At 41.3% G+C, this 27,986-nt stretch overlaps 1 protein-coding gene across 1 annotated transcript in view; it reads right to left on the minus strand.

Moving 5' to 3' along the window:
• LOC127526661 (catenin alpha-3-like) overlaps nt 1-27,986 on the minus strand; it is a 665,374-nt gene that overhangs the window by 587,756 nt on the left and 49,632 nt on the right. The window lies entirely within an intron of this gene.

Here is a 27,986-nt window from a genome sequence, read left to right on the forward strand (position 1 = left end):
TTTTATTTTTTGTCCAAGTCACAATGGCAGATTTTCAAGAGACATGACAGTGCTTTTGACATTGACAGATATGTTAAAGAAGAGTTTATTCCTAATGGAAAGACTGTTAACCAGCAACATTACAATTGAACTGCTGAGGCACCTACGTGAAAACATCACGAAAAAACAAAATCCAGAGAAGTGGTGCGCCCAGAAGTGGATTTTGCACCGTGACAATGCATCTGAACATGCCGTGATGTCAGTCAGAGTGTTTGACCAAAAATATTTTTTAAAAAAATGGTTGTTACTTTGGACCCTTTGTATTCCTCAGATCTCATTCTTTGTGACTGATATTAAAACTGACATGGAAGGAAAGAAAATTTACTACCATAAAAGAATTCCAGGGAAAATAAAACGTAGGTGGCTGTAAAAGATGAGTACAGTAAATGTTAATAGGAATGGCTGAGGATCTGGGACAAGTGGATGGCATCTCAAGGAGAGTATTTTGAAGGTTGACTAAAGGGGAGGTGGGGGTAATTTTATTTTTTTTTTAAAACAATTTCTGGGAATTTTTGGATGTCCTCTTCGGATGCAAAAGTGTGCCACCTGTCAAAAGCACTATGCATTAAAAAAGAAGAGCTTGAGCTGTTTTTGCTTGACAAATCAGGTTAGGCCCAAATCATTAAAGCATGGAAGTCAACTACTATTAGAAACTAAGCTTATCAGACACTCAAGGACGCCCGCAGAGAGTTAAAACAGCACTGGCAGCAAATCCATATAAAATATAAATACCCCGTGATATAGTTATCGTTGTAAAGGGCTTGAAAATGCAGTGATTGCAGGGGACAAGAAGCAACATTCATTATCTATAGCTTGCTAAATCGGTGCAAAGCTGACATTCAGCGCCCATAAAGCGAGATTGTTGTAAGGTAAGGAAATATACAACTGAGTTGTAAACACAGCAGTGCTTCTGCCCATTCTGGACCTTTTAATCAAACGTGGAAAGAAAATACACGGAAGCTATATTTAGTTACGTGCCACAGCCCTGCAGACTTCAGGCGCAGCCATTTGTTTCACATCCAGCTGCCAGGATTGTATCCCGGTAAGAAGAAAGTGTGTGACATTTAAAGCACCTCCAGGAAAATTCACTTCTGGCACAGTTTGGCGCTAAGCCTCCGACAAAACTCCCAAGCAAAGTCATAAATTGTGCAAAGCGATGTGCAGTCCGGCAGCTGCGCCTCCTTTTTACAAGAAGACTTGCGCTCGCCATTGCTCGCCGGGCACAGAAGGGGACAATCTGTTTCATGTAAGGCACACCGAAGCGCTGATAACTTTGTCAGAAGGACTGGTTCTGACAGTTTAGTCCAAGGAAAAAAAAAACACAGTATTGAAAAATTCAAGGGGAAAAAAAATTAAGTTATGTTAACACATTGAAATCAACTTCGCTCTTAAATTTCATGAACGAATACAGCGCTGGTCAACTGTGCGCAGCAATAAAGCGCCACCTTCAGGTGACATCGAAAAGTCTTTACAATAAAAAAAATAATCGCAAAGTAAAATTTCTACAAAAATCTTCCTTGCGCCAATAGCTGCCAGCGCTACTGCAAATGGAATTACCCAGGATTAACCCCGATTCAATGATTTAAATGCAGTACATCTATTGTGAATTAAAGTTTTAAATAAAGTTGTTATGAACCAAATAACTAATTTAAATATATGAATAAATAAGAGGAGGGGTTAGCAACAGAGAGTAATGGAGACGGGCGTCTTAATGAGTTAACCATCTGCCTTGCACTGAATCATTTACGGAAGCTTCCAGAGCGAATAAAGAATATTACACACCTGTGATCATGCAGTGGGTCTGGGTGGGTAGGGGGAGTACTGTAACCATAAACCGAGTACAGTGAAATTCTTACTTGTATGTCTAATCAACATAACTAATCAAACGTGCACCACACTTTACCAAAAAGTTTAAAGGGGTGCTGTTTATACAATGAACGATTGCACGGTGACGCGCCTCCATATCCGCTGTGGGGAGTTTGAACGTTCTTCTCATGACACTAAAAACGTATATCCATCCATCCATTGTCCAACCCGCTATAGCCTAACACAGGGTCACGGGGGTCTGCTGGAGCCAAATCCCAATCCCAGCCAACATATACTTTAGGGTTAATCGAAAATTCTAAATCGATTCTTTGTTTCAAAATGAGGTGATTTAGGTACCTTATGTGACTTCATATTGGAGCAGCTTTGTTAATATTAACTATTGGGACAAAGTTCGGTTATTACATTACAAATATTTTATTACAATCAAAGTTAGGGAAATTTCTACGGAGCCCTTAAAGTCCCGTTAGACGAAATTTGTTATCGTGTGCGCACAAGTTATTATCCATGGAGACTTACAGCATTTGAGATACAATTAGTTTCCTTTCTGTTTTCCAATTGGAGCGCAGGCAAGTGAAGTGACATTGACAGTGTCATTAGCGAGGTTTGAACCGACAACCTCAGAGTGTGCAGTCCAAAGTCTTCACCGCTATAGCACACATTACATGATTTGCACTGTAAAGCAGTTTCTTCAAAAATTCCATTAAAAGGTTAACTCTTCCTTTCGTGGAATTCCACCAGAAACGGTCAACCATTTGTCAGTATATACTAAAATGCTGTGGAGAGATGTCTCAACGTTTATTACTGATAAATTGTAGAGACTTTAATTTGTTTCATAAATATGTACTGTTTGGATTTCTAAATTACAACTGCAGCATAGGAAAGCAGGCATATATTGTTAACCTAATATTAGATCAAATATTATACATTCTGAAAATAACAATATCCAAATGTTACGTTAATGGGTTATGTAGTTCCTCGTAAAGCATTTTCTTCCTTATACTCATTTCGGTGTGTGTCCAGACCAAAGCGTGCGTGTATAATTATTTATTCATTTAAAGCACATCTGTAAAAAGACAAATTTCCCCCTGGGGACAAATAAAGATCTGTCTATTTTATACTGGAAAGCATGCTTTGCATATGAAATTGGTTCTTTTGACTTGGAAAAGGTTCCTAATAAAGTATCTATCTATCTATCTATCTATCTATCTATCTATCTATCTATCTATCTATCTATCTATCTATCTATCTAATATGCGGACAAAACAGAAATCGTTAAGGTAGGCTACCTAGCAGGATATCAGCAGATCAAGCTGGACGTAGCCCGAGTTTATGTATGCAGTCCTTTTAAAAACACTGACCCACTGATTTTTCACAAATCTGTCACGCTAGAGACGGGCGGGGTTTAGACAGGTGATTGACAGCAGGTATTCACGGAAACCCCTGGAACTTTCGCGTTCTAACTTTCAAGTCCAGAAGATGATAACGGAGGAACTTGGGAAAAGGGACACGACGGGAGATGCTTGACGACGATCGAGGGCACTGAGAGAGTAGAATTACTTGCCTGTAGTGAAGCGACTTATTTGTACAGGGCGTTTGCGAGTTTGATTCTGCTATTTATGAAGCCTGTTATGGATCGAAATAAATAAGAGTTCCGTCTGGAACCTTCATGTGGATGCTTCTTTTGGAAAACAAAAATGATTTCCCGAAGTCATCCCTCTGAAGAACCGCTCAGGCACCTTTATTTTTAAGAGTGTACATAACAAATATATGATGTTTACTGTGAAAAAAAAAACGACTCGAATGAATGTGACTAAACCACATCAAAATACTGAACGCCGTCGCTTAACGTTCATTAGACCCCGATAGGATAAATTACTAACATATCCGTAATCGTATCGACGAATCGCAGAAACACTGCACACATTTAAGTGCCAAAGACAGGCCACAACGAGTCAGGGCTGGATTAACCATTAAGCAAAATAAGCACGTGCTGAGGGCATCACGGGAAGGGGGCACCACAGAAATTTCCATTGCCGGATTTACCACGGACCATATCATGGTGCAAAACTGCAAACGATGCTGCTGAACCAAGTTCCACAAAAATGGGCTCCGACATTAAATGAAAAAAAAATACATATTATTATTATTATTATTATTATTATTATTATTATTATACTGTAATAATAATCCATTCATCCATCCATTTTCCAACCCGCTGAATCTGAACACAAGGTCACGGGGGTCTGCTGGAGCCAATCCCAGCCAACACTGGGCACAAGGCAGGAACCAATCCCGGGCAGGGTGCCAACCCACCGCAGGACAATAATAATAATAATAATAATAATAATAATAATAATAATAATAATAATAGATGTTAGTGATACTTTATATATTAATTTTGGGAATACAACACAATTAGAATCTGGTAACTGCCACGCGGTCCACCGGGGCTCACGTGATCGTTCTTGTCTTGGTCATATCCCATTCTGCCGTCCACTAAGAGTGAGTGCAGCTCATATATATGGGGGGCACCAAAATCTTTTCAGCGCTTAGGGTCTCTAAATGTCCTAATCTGGTCAGGCTCCGAGTTCAGTGTCACTCAAAGAAAAAAAAACGACTGTCCTTCTCTCCAGTCGCCCGATATCTGGCTAATGATCTCTTCAATGCAAATCTTCCCGCTCAGTATATTCTATTAAATACGTTTCACGTAAGCGTAAGAATTGCTCCCAAAATGCGTTTTAGTTGAAGGTAGGATCGAACCTGCTTTAACCGAACAATTCGAGTCTTAAGACTTGCCGATTTTATTTTGTTATCTAAAACAACACTTGCATTGTGCGCAGCTGTGGCGTGGCTTAAAAAACACGTTTACAGAATCATAAATCATTTTAAATCTGAGAGAACTGTGTCCTGCCGCTTCATTAGGTTCAGTGGGGAAACTGAATCGCGTCTTTCACTTGCTGTGTTGTTCTTTAAATGTAGTGTGCAAAAGGAACTTGCATGGGATGTTGTTCCACACTGAAGGTGTGTAAATGCATTTTATGGTATCGGGGCTCATTTAAACAATGAAATCAAATCCCACCACTTCCATTTACTTCTAAAGCGATTCAGATTATCCTTCACAGTCGAATTATCATTAATTATTTGTAACGTTATCCGGCTAATTAACACCGGATTTAACTAATATTTGTTACAACTTAGAAATCCATGTAGTTCAACACTGTTTATGCCAAATAAAACCTTTCGGGGCAAACAAAAGCACAAATCGGGAAGAAAACGGGAATGTATTAAAAAGTAAATGAAGGGCCAGGGGGGCGGCACGGTGGCGCAGTGGGTAGCGCTGCTGCCTCGCAATTGGGAGATCTGGGGACCCGGGTCCGCCCTGCGTGGAGTTTGCATGTTCTCCCCGTGTCTGCCTGGGTTTCCTCCGGGCGCTCCGGTTTCCTCCCACAGTCCAAAGACATGCAGGTTAGGTGGATTGGCGATTCTAAATTGGCCCTAGTGTGTGGGTGTGTTTGTGTGTGTCCTGCGGTGGGTTGGCACCCTGCCCAGGATTGGTTCCCTGCCTTGTGCCCTGTGTTGGCTGGGATTGGCTCCAGCAGACCCCCGTGACCCTGTGTTCGGATTCAGCGGGTTGGAAAATGGATGGATGAAGGGCCAGGAGAGGGGCAGCGAACTCAAAGCGGGGCGATGTCGAGACCTGCTGGCATCTGCAGCGTGAACACGAACTGCCACAGACGAGTTTGAAGCTGCGTAGTGCGCACTACAAATGTCCTCTGCCGCAACAAAATAAAAACTGGACATCTGGTGCCCTCTAGAGGAGTTTAACGGCAGTCCAGCCATTTCTTCATTTATTTGTAATCTCCATACCCAGTTTATGATCTCGGGTGGCCGCAGCCTAATCTAAAAGCACAAAAAGGTGCAAGGCGGGACGAACCGCAAGTCCAATTTGGGGTTGGGAAGATAAATCATTCACAATAGAGATGGATTAATAATTAGGAGCTGTGCTAACAGCATATGAAAAGACAAAATTTCTCATGAAAGTAATACACTGAATAATAGTATTATTATTGTTATTAGAATACATTGAATAACATTATTAATACCGTTATTCTCCTTATTATTATTATTATTATGATCTAACATAACACTCTCAAATGCACCTAGCCTGTGTCACATGGAAAGGCAAGCTACAAACTACAGCATTGGGCATAAGAGGGAGGCTTAGTACTGTACTTCTTGAGTGGGTGACAATCATACCCACTCTGATCAAACTGAGAATCACCAATTAATCCAATGTGCTTGCTGTTGATGAAGTGGGAGGAAAACCAGAACACTTAGTTAAAAAACTACTTGGGCACAGGGCAGTGGGTCCTATGTTCCTGCACCCCTCGAAAGTGTCTGATTTATGTTCAGACCCCCAACAAAAATAATACCAATATCACATTTGAAGATCAAGAAGTCTAATTTCTAATTTTGGAACCACAAACTGAACCACATACAATACTATGGGTGAACAAAACTAAACAAAATAAGCTTTTTAACTCAGTGCATAAAAATTTTAATATAAATTGAGCAGTTTACATTTGTAAATTTCAACAATCATGTTAAGGTGTCCCTCTGTGAAGCTTACACACTCAAGTGATGATTCTGGGGTTGGGGTATCCCACAAAGCATCAAGCAGCATAAGGAAATGACAAACAATCAATGATTGAGGGGTTTGAGGGATTGCAGACCCCCGGGTGGAACAATAGGTGCTGGTACGCACCGCTAAGCAATGAAACATAATTCATGAGTTTTGTCCCCCAATGACACTCGCACTGCCGTTCAAAAACAGATGCAGCACATTGATAAAAGTGCTGCGTTACTACTAGGACCACCAGCAGGAGAGATGGGCTGAAGAATGTAAGTAGCTGGTGATGCATCTACAGTATATTCAGTCCCCTTTGTAATACACAGGTGAAAAATGTCACTCAAACCCCGAAGTCAGTGACGTTTCACAAGCAGAGCTTGCACAGAAATCAATATTAGACCTTGGATCATTGCAAGTTTTAAATTCTGTTCTCTTAAAAAAAAAAAAAGCTACTCAAACTAATACTGTCAAAATGAATGTAAGCAGGTTTGCAGGGGTTGTAGTAACCTTGGGTGCCCACAGTCTTGGCATCCCCGATTTCCCAGGACATCAGTAGTCATGAACCAAGATGGATTTGGGTGAATGAGGACACAAACAACAATCGCGGCGCAAAAGTGTTCAGTCTCCTTTAATACAAACCATCAAAAGTCAATCTGCGTTCGAAGTGCAGTGCAGATCTTCAAATAAATAATCCATAAAAGCAGTCTCTTTGTGGGAGTTAAAACCAGCTCATAAATAAATCCAAATACATATGTTAAAGTCAAGACTTTAGGTCCAAATTAGTTTTCTTTTCTCTCTGAGCCCCAGTGTGTCTCTTTCGCTCTCCCATTTCCCTCTGCTCACACTCTGGGTCTTCACATTGGGGCAGAGATGCCGGCAAGTACAGTCAATAGTCACTGGTTTCTGCCTCAGCCACCTCAGCTGTCACCCACTGGAATGCCCAAAGCCTGGCTCTGTTGTCCCACCATCATCCCTAGATGTACATAAAATGACCCTGGAAGCTATTGGCCACTCCTGATCCTACAAATACCTCCTTCTCCACCATGCTGGCTCGATCTCCCGATTCAGCTCTTTATTCTCTGTAAGCCATCCTCATTGATTTCTCCCATTTTCTTTTTTCTCTCTCTTTCCTGTCCTGTTCTACTCATACCTTTGTCATACCTTGTGGATGCAGGTGCTTTCACTAAGAACCCACTGAGAGTCAATGGGGAATGGCTGGGCTGATTGTGCTTCCACATGTACAAGTGATCATCTAATTTCCCCATTAAACACTCCGGGGTCACATGCCTTTTCAGCCGTTTACACCCACCAAAGCCTGAGCTGCACTGTTTTTAAAACCATGCACCACCACAGACCCCTGATGTGCTGAAACACAACTGAAGTCAGCATCGCTGGGATGGGGGTTTATGCTGCCAATAGTGTAGTGCACATGAAGGGCATCAACTCTGCATGAGATGCCAGTATATCAGAGGGCATCATCATTCACATTACCACATTCACTCATAGTGGGACAATTTAATTTAACACACACACATGCACAAGCAGGCCTCTTTGATAAATACCCAGAGGAGAAAAGCCCATACAGACATGGGGAGAACATGCAAATCCTACATGGTGAGTGACAACACCATCTGTTAGAGTAAAAAGGCAGCAGCACTAAGCACTGAGCTACCACGGCTGAACATCTAAGAGATAAGTCGAGAACAGGCCATTCAGCCCAACAAAGCTCACCAGTCCTATCCACTTATTTCTTCCAAAACAACACCAAGTCGAGTTTTGAAAGTCCCTAACGTCTTACTGTCTACCACACTACTTGGTTGCTTATTCCAAGTGTCTATCGTTCTTTGTGTAAAGAAAAACTTCCTAATGTGAAATTTACCCTTAACAAGTTTCTAACTGTGTCCCTGTGTTCTTGATGAACTCATTTTAAAGTCACAGTCTCGATCCACTGGAATTCCCTTCATACTTTTAAACACTTCAGTCATGTCACCTCATGTCACTGGGCAACAATTTTGACCAAATTTTTGTTGACTTCAATTTTTAAGCTTATTTACACCAAATTAGGTATGCTGATTCTGAAAATGCAGTTAGTTTTCTTCTATCACGTCAGGTTTTTTCTCTACCGCTTATATTAGTGTGATTACCGCAGTGTGGATTTGTATAGGCTATTCATTTACATGCAAGACAGTGTGGTCAGAGGTTGTGCGCAGCTCCACATAGTGAATAAGCAAAATCTATTTTTCTACTTACACATGTATTTCCTTTCTTTCAGATCATGTCTGGCTCTGTTGTTTCTCGTCATAAGTGCCTAAACAACCCTGATTCATTTTGTTATATCTGTGGCCGTTTCACCATTTCCAGTCAAAGGGCGAACATCAGCACATTTGTAGAGCAAGCTTATTTGGCATATTTCAAAGTTAAACTTGGTGATCAAGATAAGTCTTGGGCCCTCATAAGGTGTGCAAACAGTGTGTTGAGGTTTTTACGGATTGGACAAAGGGAACACGTGATAAGATGCCATTTGGTATACCTATGAGATCAGGAGATCATTTCAGTGACTGTTACTTATGTATAGTGAAAACCTCAGGATATAACAAGAAAAATAAATGTAATATAGAGTATCCTAGTCTATCATCGGCTATACGCCCAGTGGCTCACTCAGATGAAATTCCAGTGCCGGTTTTCGTTACACTACCCTCTCTTGAAGAACATGATCATGGTGATGAACTAGGTAACAACAATGATGAAGAGTTTGAAACTGAAGAGTTCGTAAGGGATTTGATCAGCATGAGTTGAGTGATTTGGCACGTGATTTAGGACTATCGAAGAAGACTTCAGAACTCCTAGCATCAAAATTGTGTGAGAAAAACTTAACTTGAAAAAGGAATGAAGGTATCGTACTTTCAATCCAGAGAAATTGCATTTCTGCAGTACTTTAGAACTGACAGTGGCTTTGTGTATTGTCATAACATACCTGGTTTAATGGAGGAATTGGTTATTCCAATCTATAACTCAACTGAATGGCGACTATTCATCGATAGCTCGAAGCGGATCTTAAAGTGTGTCCTCCTTCACAATGGCAATATATTTGGGTCAGTCCCAATTGGCCATTCAGTTTCTCTTTGTGAAGAATATGCAGACATAAAGAGAGTCATTGAGTTATAGCAATATCACCAACACAATTGGGTCATCTGTGTTGACCTTAAAATGGTATGCTTCCTTCTTGGTCAGCAATGTGGATACACCAAGTATCTCGGTTATCTGTGCATGTGGGACAGCAGAGCTCGTGACAGGCATTGGGTGGAAAGGAATTGGCCTCTAAGATCTGCCCTAAAACCAGGTGATCCAAACATTCTACATGAGCCACTTGTTGATAGAAAGAATATTATATTCCCGCCTCTGCACATGAAACTGGGTCTGATGAATTAGTTCGTTAAAGCTTTGCCAGCTAAAGGAGACTGTTTCAAGTACCTCATTTTGGCATTTTCTAGCCTGTCATTTGAAAGAATAAAGGCCGGTGTGTTTGATGGTCCACAGATTCGGCAGCTCATTAAAGATGAACATTTCATCAGGACAATGTCAGAAGTCAAAAAGAATGCTTGGTTATCATTCAAAGCCATTGTCAAGGACTTTCTTGGAAACACATGAGCAAATAATTAGACAGAAATTGTCCAGAAACTCTTGGAGAGCTACAAAATGCTTGGTTGCAATATGAGCATCAAGGTGCATTTTCTGCATAGCCATCTTTCTAACTTCCCGGAAAACCTTGGTGCAGTCAGTGATGAGCAAGGTGAAGGATTCCACCAAGATTTGAAGGTCATGGTACGACGGTATCAGGGTGGATGGGATGTACATATGATGGCTGACTATTGTTGGAGCATCCGGCGGGATTGTCCTAACACTGAACACTCCAGGAAAAGCTATAAGCGTAAATGTTTACCATAACCGCTTACCCGATTAATTTTCAAATGTTTTATTGTAAAAAAAATGTCTGGGTATCAATAAATCCTTTGTAGGAACAAAAGAAATTTAAATAAACAGTACATTTGAGTTATTATTTCATTATTTTTTCATTGTATGTAAAATTTGTATGTTTTTTGATATAAATGGAGGGTATCCTGTATCATAAAAACTGGATGTGATAGCAAAAAACTGGGGTCATTTCTGGATTTACCACCCAGAAATTATAAAAAAAAAACAAGTGTAAGATCTAACTCAATAAAAAATGCGTTCCCCAGTGAGCTTGCTTAAACTGTAAAGGCTCAGCTCTTTTAATCTTTCCTCGTAACTCATCCCCTGTAGCCCTGGACTCAGCCTAGTTGCTCTTCTCTGGACCTTGTCTAGTGCTGCTATGTCCTTTCTGTAGCCCGGAGACCAAAACTGCACCCAGTACTCCAGATGAGGCCTCACCAGTGTGTTATAAAGCTTGAGCAGAACCTCCTGTGACTTGTACTGCACACATCAAGGCGCTATATAACCTAACATTCTGTTTGCCTTCTCAATGGCTTCTGAACACTGTCAGGAAGTCGATAGCTTAGAGTCCACTATGACTCCTAAATCCTTCTCATAAGGTATACTCTCGATTTTCCGACCACCCATTGTGTATTCAAACCTCACATTTTTACTTCCTATGTGTAATACTTGACATTTACTGACATTAAATTTCATCTGCCACAAATCTGTCCAAGCCTGTGTGCTGTCCATGTCCTTCTGTAATGATATAACGGATTCCAAATTATCTGCTAATCCACCTATCTTGGTATCATCTGCAAACTTAACCAGCTTGTTACTTATATGCCTATGTAAATCATTTATATATATTAAAAATAGCAGCGGCCCTAGCATTGACCCCTGTGGAACACCACTCTTAACATCGGCCAGTTCTGAAGAGGTTCCTCGCACCATCACTCTCTGCTTCCTGTGTCTGAGCCAATTCTGCACCCATCTAAAAACATCACCCTGAACGCCCACTTCTTTTAATTTGATGCCCAACCAGTCATGTGGCACCTTATCAAATGCTTTCTGAATATCAAGATAAATAACATCATGTGCTCCACTTTGATCGAATCCTTTTGTTGCCTCGTCATAGAATTCCATTGCCAGGTGTTGCTCAATCTTATCCTTAATAATTCCTTCCATTCATTTTCCTGTGATGCATGTTAAGCTTACTGGTCTAATGGTAAATAAATAAATAAATAAAATGTATTATTTATTATTATTATTAATGGTTCTAATGTTCTAAAGATAAGATAAGCCTCAGCTCTCTGTGGTTATGCCATTGTTGTGTGACTGTCAGAATATAACTGACCTGAGCTGGAGTATGAGATCACAAAAAGACTAAATCTGCGTGACTCAGATAGTTAAGATGCATCACAGCACACTGTGTTTAAAAAATAAAAATAAAACTACAGGCAGAACTTTTTCAAAACCTGGCAGGATCTAATCAATAATATTTTAGAATAAGCTCTTAAAGCACTGAGGAAGTAGATTCTCTTCCCATTTCTTTTTCTTCTCCATTTATCTTTATCCGCCTATCGAACTCATCAAACAAGTTTTACTCCGTTGGCTATGCTCTCTTTCTCGGGGGTGGGGTTTGATTTTTTTTCAATCCTATTTTTTATAAAAATTGATCTATTTGTATGGAATGATGACAATAAAATCAATAAAATTGAAAAAAAAAAACTACATAAATTTGTTTTCATAACAAAAAAATAAATAAAAAATGATGCTGCCATCTCACTTGACTCCCAGAGTTTTCTTATGTACAGGGGTGCAAACTCACACCAGGGGTTTTACCATAAGCTCCCATTTACTGCATGCCTGACCTGGCGCCTGAATAATGTAGGACATCTGCTGCAGTGTGCCATCCGTGTTTTCCACATCAAATCACTGGCAGCTCCCTCAGCATGGATGGTATTGCATCCGGCAAACAGTTGTATTGCATGATTTATTGAAGAGGCACTGAACTTACAATTAAGAAAAAAACATCTCAAGACCTGCATGTTTGTTTCTGTGTTTCCACCTCACCAGTGTGTTTAGGGTGGTATTGAGCTTCTTTTATTTATTTTTTTCTGTAGCTGTAAAATAATGAGTTTAGGAGCCAATTGGATTTTAAATAACAGATTTCCTGCCACTCCGGGGCCATCCTGATGTCTGTCGCTAGCACACCGTCATATATACTGTGTAGCTATGGCATAACAACATGGAACCTGAAAATGGACACATCCATTAATCCAATTTAACTAACCCTAAGTGGAGAGGGTACTCACTGTGAAATCCTGAACAAGTCACTTAGCCTGCCTGTGCTTTAACTGAACATACTGTAACCTTTTCCAACCTGTTTAATCCAGTTCAGGGTAACAGGATGGTGACATAAATAATAAATACAAGTAGAGAGTTATACTGTATATCTGTACTTGTAAAATGCCTTGGGATGTTCTTTACCATATAAAAGTGCCATATTAAATCAAGGGCATTTGTATGTATCTGACACGGCCGTGACAGACCCTGGGCTTCTATTTCAAGACTTGTGTTGAGACCCCTTTTCACAGTTGCTTAACAGCTTTGAGCCTGACTTAGTTTAGATGGGTTCAAGCCTTTTATTGATAATAAGCAGTTTGAAACCAGAATTGATTTGCACTATATGGCCAAAAGTATGTGGGTACCTCTCCAAATTCTCGAGTTCAGCTGTTGCCCGAATTCAAGCACACAGCCATGAAGTCTCCACTGACAAACATGGACAGTAGAAAGAGTCGTGCTGAAGAGCTCGGTGACTTTAAAAGTGGCTCAGTCATTGGATGCCACCTTTGCCACAAGTCAGTATGTGAACTTTTTTGCTTTGCCGGATCTACTTCTGTCAAACTTTAAGTTCTATTATTATGAAGTGGAAGTGTTGAGGAGGGACAGCAGCTCAGCCACAAATGGTAGACCATGCAGACTCGCAGAGAGCAGGGCCACCAAGTGCTGAAGCGCATAGCGGATAAGAATCACTGAACCTTTGTTGCCAAACTCACGACAGAGTTCCAAACTGCATCCGGAAATAACAACAGCACAAGAACTGTGCGTCAGGAGCTTCATGAGATTGGTTTCCATGTACACAAACCTAAGGTTACCATGTGCAATTGCCAAACGTCAGTAGGAAGGATGTGAAGGATGCCGCCATTGTACTCTGGAGCAGTGGAGATGTGTTCTCTGAAGTGACACTTCACTATCTAGCAGTCTGAAGGATAAATCTGGGTTGGGTAGATACCAGGCGAATTTTACCCTTTGGGCTGCATAGTACCTACTGTAAAGTTTGGTGAAAGAGTAATAATGGGCTGGGACCATCTTTCCGAGTTTGGGCTAGCCCCCTTGGTTCCACTGAAGAGTACTGTTAATGTTGTGCCCAGCAAAGACATTTAAGACAATTGTGCACTTTGTTGCACCAGGCTGGATGGAGGCTCTTTCTGTTGCTCACAGTCCTTTCGCTTCTTCTCTCTCTATTGCCGCCTCTACTCCACTCCTCACAAGCTCCGTCCTCTTCCACCCGACTCCCTGAATGAAGTGAGGTGGCCCCTTTTATAGTGTACCCGGAAGTGCTCCAGGTGCTTCACAATTAATGGCAGCCCTTCCGGGTGTGGTGGAAGTGCTGCAGATCTTGTTTCGGGAGCTGTCCAGGCACCTCCTGGCGGTGGCCATGGACCCCAACAGGTTTGAGCTTCAGAGCCCCAAGCCTGTGGCCCTGATGCAACCCAGGGGGGCTGCCCTCTCATGTCCCGGGGTATAAATTGCCCTTTTCCTGGTCCCGTGTACCTCCAGGTCTCCCGGTAGGGCACAATCCTCAACCATCCATCACAATATATATATATATATATATATATATATATATATATATATATATATATATATATATATATATAGATAGATAGATAGATATATAGTGTGGCAGACGGCTGGGACACCTCCATGCTGAGAGCATCAGTGAAGCAAATGTGGCCAGAGCATTGCCTCCCCTGAACGTTAGATGGCAGTGCTCCTGGGTTGTAGCTGTACCTTGGACTCTTGCAGGGTTTCATGGGAGTTGGAGTTTGGTACAGCCCTGTTTGGATCCGCAGGCACCGCCAGAGTGTGCTACAATTACGGCTGAGCCCTGGTGAGCAGCTCTTCTGCCACACCCAGAAGTGCTGCCAGAAACACATCATCAGACACCTGGAGCACTCCGGGTGCCCAATGTAAGGGGCCAGCAGACATTACTCCGAAAGTCAGAGTCGGGAGGAGGAGGACGAAGCTTGCTGAGGAGGAGTGGAGGAGAAAGAAGGACTGAGAGATAAAGAAAGAAAAGAGAGTGAGAGACAAAGATAAAAAAGAGTAAAGAAAGCATGTGTTTGGGCTGTTGGGGACACTGTAAATAAAAATCACATCTGCTTTGGTAGTGTTGTCATTAGCGTCTGTCTGTGATCCGGACTGGAATGTTCACAATATACAGTATAATCTCATACATGCACATAGGAGGCAGTCAAAACTAAACTAAAGGTGAAATGCCGGGTCAGGGGTTGACGAAGTGCACTAATGTTTTTTCTTCCCCCCTCTACATATCATCTGATGGGAAAACCTCCTGAAGACCAAACAGATTTCACGTTCACCTCCAGACCATGCCCTCTTATTAACCCCATTTCTGCCAGTTTCCATTGGACCCTCCTCTTCCTTCCCACCATCTATAAAGCCAACTACTTGCCTTTCCCTTCCAGTGCCGATATGGACTCAGTCCTCAGAGATTACTCAGTGGCAAATCTACTACTTTTGAAAGAGAGAATTTACAATATAGACCCATGTGACCCTGTGTTCGGATTCAGCGGGATGGATGGATGGATGGATGGATGGATGGATGGATGGATGGATGGATGGATGGATGGATGGATTTACAATATGCGGGGTGGACCTCCAGATCTTTTTCTGTTTACCTTGTGCTTCTTTTGTTATTTTATATTTGCTCTCTGTTCTACTTTCATCACTCTATCTGACTAGACTAACAGATTCCTAAGCTTATGTAGACAAAGGCAGCCAACAAGTAAATCATCCTATAGATGGTGGAAAGTTACTACAAAAGTTATAAACTTAAAGAACATGATTTACTATTATGATTATTATCTTCATTAGGCTGACACCTTTATCCAAGACAAACTTAATATCTGAGAGATAAAATTGGTGACATTTCTTTTGCTATTTTTCAGCTGGAGCAGAGGCACCTACTCATGGTCACACAGTGTGGTAGTGGGATTTGAACCAACAGCCTCAGGGCGTGAAGTTCAAAGCCTTAACCACTACATCACACTGCCTGCCTCTTCCCACAATATAAGCTATGCTGTGTTTTAGGTGAAGCAGAAGGAAATCTGTTGTTCTATAAGAGCAATAGGCTCTCACTGAGAACATTTTTTAGGAACACCTGTACAGCTGCTTATCCATGCAATAAATTTAGGGTGGAGTGGTGGCTCTGAGGCTAAGGATCTGTGCTAGTACCCAGAAAGTTGCCGGTTCAAATCCCCGTCACTGCCAAAAGAGATCCTGCTCTTCTGGGCCCTTGAGCAAGACCCTTAACCTGTAATTGCTCTAGGGGCACGGTACAATGGCTGACCCTGTGCTCTGACCCCAAGGGGCATGCGAAAACTAACAAATTCCTAATACAAGAAATGGTATAAGGCAAAATAAAGAACAAAAAAAAATTATATAATCAGCCAATTATATGGCAGCAGGGCAGTGCGTAAAATCAGGCAGATACAGGTCAGGTGCTTCAGTTAATACTCACATCAAAAATGTGACCTCAGTGATTTTGTCAATGGATTGATTGTTGCTTCCAGATGGTCTGGTTTGAGTATTTCTGTATGTGCTGATCTACTGGGATTTTCATGCATAACAGTCTCTAATGTTTTAGTGTTTACTCAGAATAGTGTTGAATGGAGGGTGGTCTCTTACATGGGGAAAGAGAGTGCAGATGGGTGCCTCTCCCAGCCAGGATGGGTTTTACTCCCTTTCCCAGTTTGGGAGAAAAAAAAAATAAAGGATATATTGGGGAAACTGCCCACCAGGAACAGTTCATCCCACACTATAATAGATGGCAGTGCCTCTTTGGCATGGTTCCAGTTTGGACACCTGCAGAGTTACATGGGGAGGACAACCTTGTTGGTCCTTGGGTGCCACCAGAGGGTGTTGCTGGCAGATGCTCTACCAGCTTTGTGATGCTTCTGCATGACCCAGAAGTGCTTCCGCCATGCAATGCTGTGGCACTGGAAGTACTCCCAGGTGTAGCATAAAGGCAGCCACTTCACGTTGATCTTTGAGTTGCAGTTGATAGGAGGTAGACAGAAAAAGAAAAAGAATTGTGACTGTGACCATGTTCTGGAAAAAGAAATGTGCAAATATACTTTGATGAATAAAAAATCCTTATTTGAACCTGGGATTGTTGCCTGTGTGGCTGTGTCTGAGGTCTGGGTATTACTTCTGTTGAAAAATTGGATCGGTAAAACATATTAAATATTAGAGCAAGATGAATGGATATAAAAGAAGTTTCAATGTAAATATCTGAACATTCACTGAGTACTCAGGCATCACAGGTACACATTCTTTAGAACCTGGGATTGAAATCAAGTATTTGTATCATCCTTAAAGATATGGGGAAATATCTGTCCTGAACAGCAAATTCAAACTAATACTTTTAGCCTTGTCAAATCCCTAGTACACACCACTTTCTCAAACACCTTCTTAATCTAATACTATGCCATGCATACACTATTAACAGACTTAGATGCAGTATTTCTATGAGCGGCATAGCATTCTCAAATGTAAATGTGTACATTTATAGAAACAAATGCAGTCATCCTTCATCCAGTAAGCAAGTAATAGTCTTTAACCTTCCAGGTTTCTTTTTTATAATCACCAGGGGCCTCATGCATAACGCAGTGCAAAGAATTCACACTATAATATGGCGTACGGACAAAAGCGGAAATGTGCTTATACACAAAAAAATCCAGATGCATAAATCTGTACGAACTCCAACTTCCACGTTCTTCCACTACATAAATCCCGGTCAGCGTGAAAAGTAACGCACGTGCATACGCCTGCTGTCCCACCCCAACTCCTCCCAGAATTACGCCTCTTTGAATATGCAAATCAAAATAAATAGCCCTTAAGATCAGCCTTCTGTGTAAAAAAGACAAAGGCAAAAGCACGATGAGGAAATAGAAGAATTTCAGCGAATACCAAGTGGAGGCAAAGAAAAATGTACTATTTGTTGGTTTAAACAGTGGTATAAACAACAAAAGGAAGTTGATCGAGTGACATAGAGTGTCAGAGAAACTTGAAAGCTCAAGTTCACAAAGTCGCACAGTGCCCAACAAAAAGAAGAAGTTGTCAGATATCAAAGTCGCTGTGAAAAGGTGAGTCGTAGCCCACCGTCTGAGTGTTATATGAAAGCTTATTAGGGTACAGAGAAAAGAAAAAAAATAGGGACACAGTGAGAAAAAAACATGAAATGTCAAATTTAATCTCAAAATTACCACTTTAATCACATAATTTATTTTGTCATTAAAGTAGAACATCATAAACTTCATCTTAAAATCGTTTAATTTACTAGTTTCTCAAATCCCATCGTAACTAAAGTAGCACGTTAAATGCTTTGTTTTGTATTTGATCTTCTATGTGCTCTATGTGTGTCAATCACTATGTGCTTCTTAAATGGGCTTTCTCTTCCTCCAACAGGACACCGAATCCATTACATTCGTGATATTACAGCTCTCTGAATAATTTAAATCCTGAGATGTATACTTGATATCATTTTCATGATGATAGGAGTTAAAGCATGTTATTAAACTTGCTGTCTCTTTCAAACATACTAACCCCCATTCCTGTCCTTCCTTTTCTTTCTCCAAGTAACCAATCTCCACACAATCAGCTCTGTAATAGATGTTAAGCCATCTGTAAGCTTAGAATGCCGATTCTTCAAAACTTTTAAGGAACATTGAAATATCTTTGTAGTTCATGTTAAATTATTCTATCCATCCAGTTCCAGAGGCAGGAACAATCCGAAAACAGAGCGCCAGCTCCTCATTAGCGCTGTGACACAGTGTCCTCACATGTTTATTTATTAACAATATAGATTATTTAAATTAAGTTAAAGTTTTATCTGTATAATATAACAAACATATTTCATCTTAAAAATTATATTCGTCATCATATGTAAATATGCACTTTATAAAGTGGCTCAGGTTGTGCAATATTATAACTGTAGTGCAAGTTTACATTGAAGTAATTGTACTTATAAGTACAAACACTTGATGGACTGATTGAATGCATTAATAGTTCTTGGGATGAAACTGTTTCTGAACTGCGAGGTCCGTACAGGAAAGGCTCTGAAGCATTTTCCATGTGAGAGCAGTTCAAATAGACAGCATGGCTGAGGCAGTGTGTGCTTGATGCTGTACACCGATAATTCTCTTTCCGATCAGTTGCTGTACAGCTGTGATTCACACTCAGATACAGTGATATAAATACTCCAAGTGGTGCAGTGAGAGTAATTTGGAAAAAGATGATCCGCTGTGGCAACCCCTAACGGGAGCAACTGAAAGAAAAAGAAAAAGGTGCAGTGAGAGTAACAACACTGAAGCAGCTATGGTATTTAGAATAGTTTGACCATTCTGTGGACCATTATATTGTTACAGGTTAATTACACTCAAATGCATTAAACTAATAAACAATATGCGGTTAATTTCAGTGTATTTATAAAGCCACATCAGGGATGTGGATCTAAAAAAGAAAGGGAAACCACACTGGAACAGTAGCATTGCTTTGACACTGGGTGGCACCAGTCTGCAAAACAGAGCGGAGAACTTGCGTATGCCAGGGTATGAGCTACCATGGAAATGTGCGTGGCTTTACTCCAAGTTTAGGTTTTATACATCGCAATTTGAACGTGGAAACGTTTGTACGCAACATTTTTGTGCATAGGCACTGTTTATACATGAGGCCCAAGGGCTTTGCTAGAATCTAGTAATCACAGTGAGAAAAACAAAAAACATCCAGTGAGGAACAGTTCTGTGGATGGAAGCACATCTTTGATGAGAAAGGTCAGAGGTGAATGGTCAGACTAACAGAAACATTACGGTAACTCAGTTCACCACTCTGTGACTATGGTGAGCAGAAAAGCATCTCAGAATGCACAAATATTGAACCCTGAGGTGGATAGGCTACAACAGGGGAAAACCAGACTCCACTCCTGTCACCCAAGAAGAGAAACATGAAGCTGCAGTGGGCACAGGGCACACCAAAACTGGACAGCTGAAGACTGGGAAACATAGCCTGGTTTGATGAATTTGACTTCTGCTGAGGCACACAGATGGTAGGATCAGAGTTTGGCACCAACAGCATGCACCCAACCTGCCTTGTGTCAACAGCTCAAGCTGATAGTGATGGTGTAATAATGTGGAGAATGTTTTCTTGCCACAGTCTGCGCCCTTTAATACCAATTAATCATCACTCGAATGCCACAGTGTGTTTGAGTATTGCTGCTTATTATGTGCATCCTTCCATGGCCACAACTTACCCATCTTCTACTGGCTACTTCCAACATGATAACACACCATGTCACAATCCAAAAGTCGTCTCAAACTGGTGTCATAAACATGATAGTAAGTTCAGTGTTTTTCAGTGGCTGCCCCAGTCACCAGATCTGAATCCAATGAAACAGCTTTGAGATAGAGGTGAAATGGGAGAGTCGCAGCGGACAAATCTGAAGGAATTCTGTGATGTATTCATGTCAACAAGGACCAAAATCTCAAAGGAATGTTTCCAACAACTTGTGGAATTTGTGGCACAAAGAACTAAGGCTGTTTTAAAAGCATAAGGAGTATTTGCTAAAAGAGTGTATGTGTATGATTATATATTGTGATGGAAGGCAGGCATGGGCTGGGGTCTGAACCAAGATGATGCATAAATCATTACCTGGCAGGGAGACCACCATACTGAATGGTTGAGAAGAAAGGCGGGCTTGTTCCCTGCCTTTGCCAGGAGGATTGCAGGAGGTGGCAGCCTCAGAGTGAATATGCTGCTGCCCTGGCAGGGATGGACTGAAGTTACGTACCTGATGAGGAGGCAAGGGGAGGGTAACCTGTCAGGACTACACACTAACAACTGCACTATTGTGCTGCCCACCTACTCGAATGTGAGGCAAAAGTTAAAATGACAATAAAATAACAGCAGCATACTCTGGGTATACTAAGAATGACACTGTGCCAAAATAAAAAGCCATGAATATTATGAATGGATTGCACCTTTTAGCTCCCATGGATGCCATGAGGACTTGCCCACATTAAACCATTTAGAGCAACAAAATGTTGTAGCTGTATTATTGTCTTGATAATGTAATATAATGTCTTAAGATGTTTTGAAAGCTCTCTGTTCTCCCATTGACAGGTGGGAAGAAAAAATAAATAAATAAATGTGCGCTCTTGAGATTTCAAAGCTTTACAAATCACTCTTAGCTGCTCTGCTGAAGGAGATCAGACCCCTCATTAAAATGATGCCCCAGGCAAATGTGACAGCGGAAAGAGAAAGCCGAGTGAGATCTAAGACTGCCAGCCAGGTGGAGTTTGTGAGGCCTGTGTGGGCTGGCCAATTCGATGATTAGACGCCAACTCCATGTCAGTCCCTCATTAGCCCGAACAGAGCAAAATGCATCTCATCCGAGACCTATGGAGAAGTTTAGTAAGATTTCAAAATGTATGAACTATTTTTTAGTGTTTAGATATTAGTCCCTTATCTGACTTGCATTGAACAGCATTTATTGATGAAGTAAGCAACATCAGAGGTTTCACTCTACTTACACTTAGCGTAGACTCAGTTATGTAGACAGAAATAAATATAATTGTTAGGATGCGCTGCCAGGTTAGACTCCAGCTCCCACTAAACAAATAGAAGAACAGACAGATGGACAAATGGGACACAGGAAAGCAGTAATATGGAAGCAGGTATTGATCCTGCAATGTCACGGTTTAAAGTTCAGTGCCTTAGCCATTAAGGACCTACATGTCCTGCTTAGGGCCAGAATAGTCGATGGTAAAAGGTGTAACTGTCAGGAAGAAAACTTAGCGTACGCTTTGAACCCCATTGGCGGTTTAGGTTCTCTACATACATAAAACATCTCCAAGCAAATAAATTAACTTTATTTTATATAGCTCCTTTCCATTGTGAAAATCATCCCTAGGCACGTGTCAAACACTTGGGAGCCCTGTTAAACCCAACAGACAGACGTAGACGCAGGGTAAAAGCAATAAGAAGATCTTTAATTCTTCTTCTTTTAAGCAGTGCCTCCAAAGCACCCCAGCCACAATAAACAGGCAAGAGAATATACAATAATAATAAAAATAATAATAAACACAATGTCTCCTCCACACCTGCCAGCAAGCTCTGTCCTACTCCTCCCGACTCCAGCTCGCTTGTTGGGTTCCCATCAGTCCTTTATATAGTCCTTGACCCATAAGTGCTTCTGTTCTTCCTCCCACGTGACTTGCCAGCGCTTCCGGGTCAGATGGAGAATCCCACTTCTTTAATCAGCCTGGAAGTACTGTGGGGCTTCCGTCCTCATGACTTCCCAGTACTTCCGGGCTGCAAGAGAAGCATGACTCCCCATGCCAGCTCCCCCTGGCGGCACCCACAGCACCCAACAGGGCTGAGAAACTGGACTCCAAGCCCCAGGATGCCCTGTGGGAATCTGGGGCACCACTACACTCCAGGGGAGCTGCCATCTAGTGTTTTGTGAGAGGCAGTGTCCTGGAAAAGCTGCCTTCCCCCATCCTTCCATCCATTGGGCATCCCGGCCGAGTTGAGCTGCCGACCGGCCGTCCCTCACACACATTACAATTACAGTACAATCCCTCTTAACCGGCCACCTCGGGACTGGACTCACGGCTGGTTGTCGTTTTGGCCAGTTAATCTGACGCATACCTATTTTCATGTAGAAAAATATTTCTAAGGTATGTACTGTACCTCTTCAATGTTCCTGAAGAAACCATATCCACAAGGCTTCATTCACGATTTCACACACGGGTTTTTTTCTCGTACAACGACTGGACAGTGTGGTGTAGCGGGTCCACAGCTCAAGTCAAAAAGGCCACTTTTAAATAAATAATCGCCACACTCATGTCACCGTGATAAATAGAAGCGTGAGGAGGCTAGGGGGAGAACAGAAAAGAATGGGAGGTTAATGGAGAAGGAAGCAGGTAGAGGAAAGCCGGTGCAGGAGAGCGAGCGAGAGCGAGCAGATTCAATGGAGCAAAGGCAGGCAGCTGGGAAGTGTTTGGCCGTAACTCGGTGGGGCTGAAGAAAGTGGTTGCTCCAGCTGAGTGATCATGGAGCTGGAGTGACCGGTATTGAAGACGACTGGCTGTCGAAAGGCAGTGGCAGTCGTGGAGGCTTTGGGCTGGTTTAGCCCCAGCGTGAGCGCCCTGGCTGCTGGGGAAAGAATCCAAGTCTCGGTCCAGATGGAGCACGACGTAGCCAGGAATCAGAGGGCTACCGGACCAGTGTGGAAGGCAGCTGCACCTGCAGTTATGGCGACTCTCCTGTTGCAAAGCCTGATGGGAGAAGCAGGGGAGCCGCCAGGTAGAAAGAAGAAGGCACCGTGGAAAATTCATAAAGGAATATGTAAACAGAAATCACTCTAAGCGCAGGAGCCCTCTCACCTTCCAGGAAAGAAGGAAGTGCATACATATAATATAAAGAAGTTATACCTGAGCACATTTGACTATAATTTCTGATTTTCCCTGCTTTAAAAGATGGCACCATAAATCCCCTCTTGCCTCAAGGTTATGGTTTCTGTCTAAAGTGCATTAAACTCTGACACCAGCAAAATCAAATAATAATAATAATAAAAAAATCTTTGATTCCCCACTGAGCACAGTAGTCATGGGCAGCACATACTGTCCTGGGACATGTGTATTCATGACCAAGATGGACCAGGACAAGTGAAAAACTGCTAGCAAAGGTTTTATGAAACACAAAGAATTAAAATGCCCAAAACGTGCAACAGCGCATTTCATTAATTCAATAAATAAACTAATATCATTATGCTTTTAAAATCAGTGTGCTTTGGGAATAATCCATGCATCCAAATAAATAAATAAAATGAACCAAAAACTTTGAAAATCCTAACAAATTCTCTCAAGGTATTTCATAAAGGAAGGACAGGAATCCTGGCTGGGATGGAGGATAATTCCTTGTCTGTCCAGGAGGCCATAATGGATGGACTGGATGAACATGGGTGCCAGGAGCCGTTCATTCCCCCACACAACAGGTGGCACTGGCCATCGGACCTTACTCCTTTCTATGTTAACTAATGTTGTCTTATTTTAATTTCTTATTTTGTCTTTTATTTTTCTTCTCTTCATTATGTAAAGCACTTTGAGCTACTTTTTGTATGAAAATGTGCTATATAAATAAATGTTGTTGTTGTTGTTGTTGTAAACCCATTTAGGATGCCCATAGGGAGAGGACTGCTCTGGTTTCCAACGGAGCGGACTAGGTCTCAAAACCGGCTCGGGCATCCTTCAACGAGTAAGGTGACGAGGTCGACCCACTCTGCTCATTATTCCATGTAATTTTCTTAAAATTTATGAGGAGTACACGGCTCGCTACTTGTTATGAGCCTATGATATGAACTCTATCTAAACTGTCGCCAAACTTAACCTGTACACTATTGTTTAGACACAACTTAAAATTTGACAACATACTTAGAAATAAAATTTAATGAAAAATAAAAATTGTGTAACACGGCTTACACGTTATTAGAGTACATGTCAAATGTCAATGTCATGTCCAAGTGCCAGTACCCTAGTAGGCTAGTAGCTTACACAGTTCACTGCTTTTAGCAGCCACATCATCAACAATACTGTTAGTGTCAAGTTTGGCTTGGATACTCTTCTCCACCGACATCAACATGAACGCCTCAAGCAAAGTAAGTGATTACAGGTATGAAACAATTATTTTCAACTCGATAATCGAACTGCTCATTTACAATGGAATAAATGATAACCGAGGTTATAATGAAAACCTCACATGATTGAAATGTTCCACTAACTTAACGATAAACTATAAATGTTCCATCCTAATATGAAAAATTCCAATCCTGTGCTTTATAACTTTATTTCATCATACTAATAATCGCAAACGAAAACCATTAATTATCATTCACGCCGACGAACACAGAACAATAAAATGCATAACACATAATCTAAACTAATTATTAGTACTGAAGAAATTTAAATACTACTGTGGAACGCAGCCCGGACACAGACAGGCAGACACCGAAGGTTCAAACACCACACACGGTTTATTCATATTTTCTATATACAAGTATACACACACAACCCAGTGCCCCTGCACCAATCACCCTCAAGTCCAGGCCTTTCCAATGGCTCTTTGTCTTCTGATTGCCTCCACTCCACTCCTCTCCACCGAGCTCTGTCCTCTTCCACCCGACTCCAGCTATCGACTGGAGGGAGGCGGATCCTTTTATGCTCACCCGGACGTGCTCCAGGTGCCTCCCAATGAACTTCCGCCGGCACTTCCTGGTGTGGCGGAAGTGCCGGCTGAGCACCCGGAAGCAATTCAGGTGTCCCTGGTATTCCAAGTGCTGTGCACCCCCTGACGGTGACCATGGGCCCCTATAGGGTTGAGCTTCCATGCTCTGTTCCCGTGGTCCCCATACCAACCAGGGAGGCTGCCCCCTCGTGGTCCGGAGGAGGCCTAATCCCTCTTCCGGTCCTTCCGGGTGTCCCAGCCGCTCACCACACTAGATATGAGATAAAATAAATTGCAATAGTGTATATGCTAACCGAAATGTAGCGGTATCAAAATCGGCAAAAGGCAGTTTTGACCAAATTTTTCACTGCAACGTTGAGTACTAACAACTAAAACAACTTGATGACATAATACGCTATATTATATACAGTAGGACTATATAAATCACAGTACCAAACAGATAATGTTTAGTAGTTTTGAAAATTAATTTTAATGTTAAACAGTAAAAAGTACATAAAATTTATTTAATGAAACAGCTGGCCCATAACCAAGCCAGAGTCCGCTGCCCACTGGACATTGTCCTAATGGCCCCTGGTTTCCACATAACCTAGAAGTGCTCTGGATGACCTGTTCATGACACTAGAAGCAGTACTCAGGTCTAGTTTAAAATGTTGGGAGGTAACAGGCAACATGCATGTGGAAGGAAGAAGAGAATCTTTTTGTTTTTTGAATATTTTAGATGGTGGAAAAGTGTTGGTGAAAACTAAAAAAAAACTTCTATTTGAACTAGGAATTGTGTTGCATGATATTGTGTCTGAGGTGGGTGGCTCAGTGCCCCCAATGCACATTGCACTGCCATGCAATGAAGTGTCTGAAAGTGGAAGATTTAGTATTATTTTGATTGTGTTGTGTAGATAATACAAAAATATGTATGCTTTTGGCACCATTAAGGAGGCTTAACACTCTGTCATGTGATGCCTGTTTTCACATGTAAATGTCAAGGGCTTGCTGTACCCCAAGCAGTGTCTATAGAAAGTTCATAAAGTCCACCCAATGTTGTGACTGAATGAAGTAAGCTGAAAAAGAGCAACAAGCTTAAAATGCATAAACACAACACACATTTTTCTTTTATTACTTTGATATTGACATTCCTTATGGAGGCCTTGGAAGGAGTGAACTGTAAGAGAATTATTGTCTTTGAGCAGACAGGATTAATAACACCCTGGATTAGTTACTACTGGTGCTGGAATTGGCAACTGATAAGGTCTACTGTAGGCCTCTCACCTCTTCTGATTAATACTCTCATTAGCCACATACATCACAAGAAAAATTACTCTACATAACTGTATGTATAAGAGACGTGTGGTCAGGAAGTGTGTTTGAAGGCAGTACATTGAGGACGTTCAAATCCCTACTTGCATTAAGTGAACGGAAGAGTAAGCTGGGATGGATGGATGGATGGATGGATGGATGGATGGATGGATGGATGGATGGATGGATGGATGTGATAGGCACTATATGATAGATAGATAGATAGATAGATAGATAGATAGATAGATAGATAGATAGATAGATAGATAGATAGATAGATAGATAGATAGATAGATAGATAGATAGATAGATAGATAGATAGATAGATAGATAGATAGATAGATAGATAGATAGCTGGGAATGCTTTTGACTATGACTGGAAAATGAGGCATTATTGGACCAGTCCTTTGGACACATGTGATTTTGCTACTGTGCTCCACAACAAAATCTAACAGTTGTAGACTTTGCAAAGTGTAAAATGTTTTTAGACTTTGGGTGTTTCACAACAGAGACAGAAAGAGAGATTTGTGAAGTTTAATGTGGCAAACAGATTATCCACCACTATCTCATGCATGAATGGCATACAGGTGTTTGAGGGACACTCTGGAGAAGAGGAGCAGTTAAAATTTCTAGCAAAGGTCTGCACCTTAAGATTTGTCCTATATTTTACCAAAACCAAATGAAGGAAACAAAAGTCGCAGTCTAACGTTCAAAACAAAGGGTCTGGAATAAAGAAATCAAGCCAAGCAAACACACAATAATATGATGGATTCTTTTGTTATTAAGAACAGATAGACCAGAGAGTAGGGTGACATGACTACTGACTTTTTCTCTCTTTGTATCCGTAGAATAGAAGGCAAACTAATGGAGGACCTGTGATGTCACTTCCTTCTCAGACTTTGAAGTACCGCCTCTTCAAACTCACCACATATTTAAGGAGATAAAGTACCAGAAGTCAGCGTTCATTATCAAGCTTGCAACTGAAAGAGGCAGAGCTCCAGCTTCAGAAGTGCCCATTTCATAGGAGAACTTAAACTCAGCCCAAGAGGTGGTGTTGGTGTGTATTAATGATGGATTAAGGGTTTTGATGGGTGGGATAGATAGTAAAAGGAGGCAGATTGAAGAGAAGGAGGTGTATTTTATGGCTGTTCAGTTGTGACTGTTGATAAAAGGAAATAGAACTTACAATGGATGTGCCTTGAACTCACTCCTTTCATAGCACAACATAAGACACGGCTGATTATATTTGTTACATTGTTAAGTTGACACTTTTTTTGTTTCCTACTTTATCACAGAGGTCGCCAACCCTTCATCATGTCCTTTTTTATTGCATTCCAGTTCATAAACTTGGATAATCAGGATGTATACATGTTGATCTTTTGTGTCAAACAACCTTCACTTCCGGTCATTCATCCTAGCAATGTTGTAGCAACAGCAGTCAAGATGGCTGCACCCACAAGCAATAAACATGACATCGTATAAAGATCTGAAAATATTTCAGCAAACTTAACCGGAATTTAATTTTAAAAAATGTGTCAGTATTGATTTCTTTATGTAAGAAAGCCAACAAAGGTTTAATTTATACCAAAAAATGAAAGACAGAAAAAAAAAATAATTCACACGTTATTGCACCGCA

Source organism: Erpetoichthys calabaricus, chromosome 2, assembly GCF_900747795.2.
Source record: "Erpetoichthys calabaricus chromosome 2, fErpCal1.3, whole genome shotgun sequence".
NCBI lineage: Eukaryota > Metazoa > Chordata > Cladistia > Polypteriformes > Polypteridae > Erpetoichthys > Erpetoichthys calabaricus.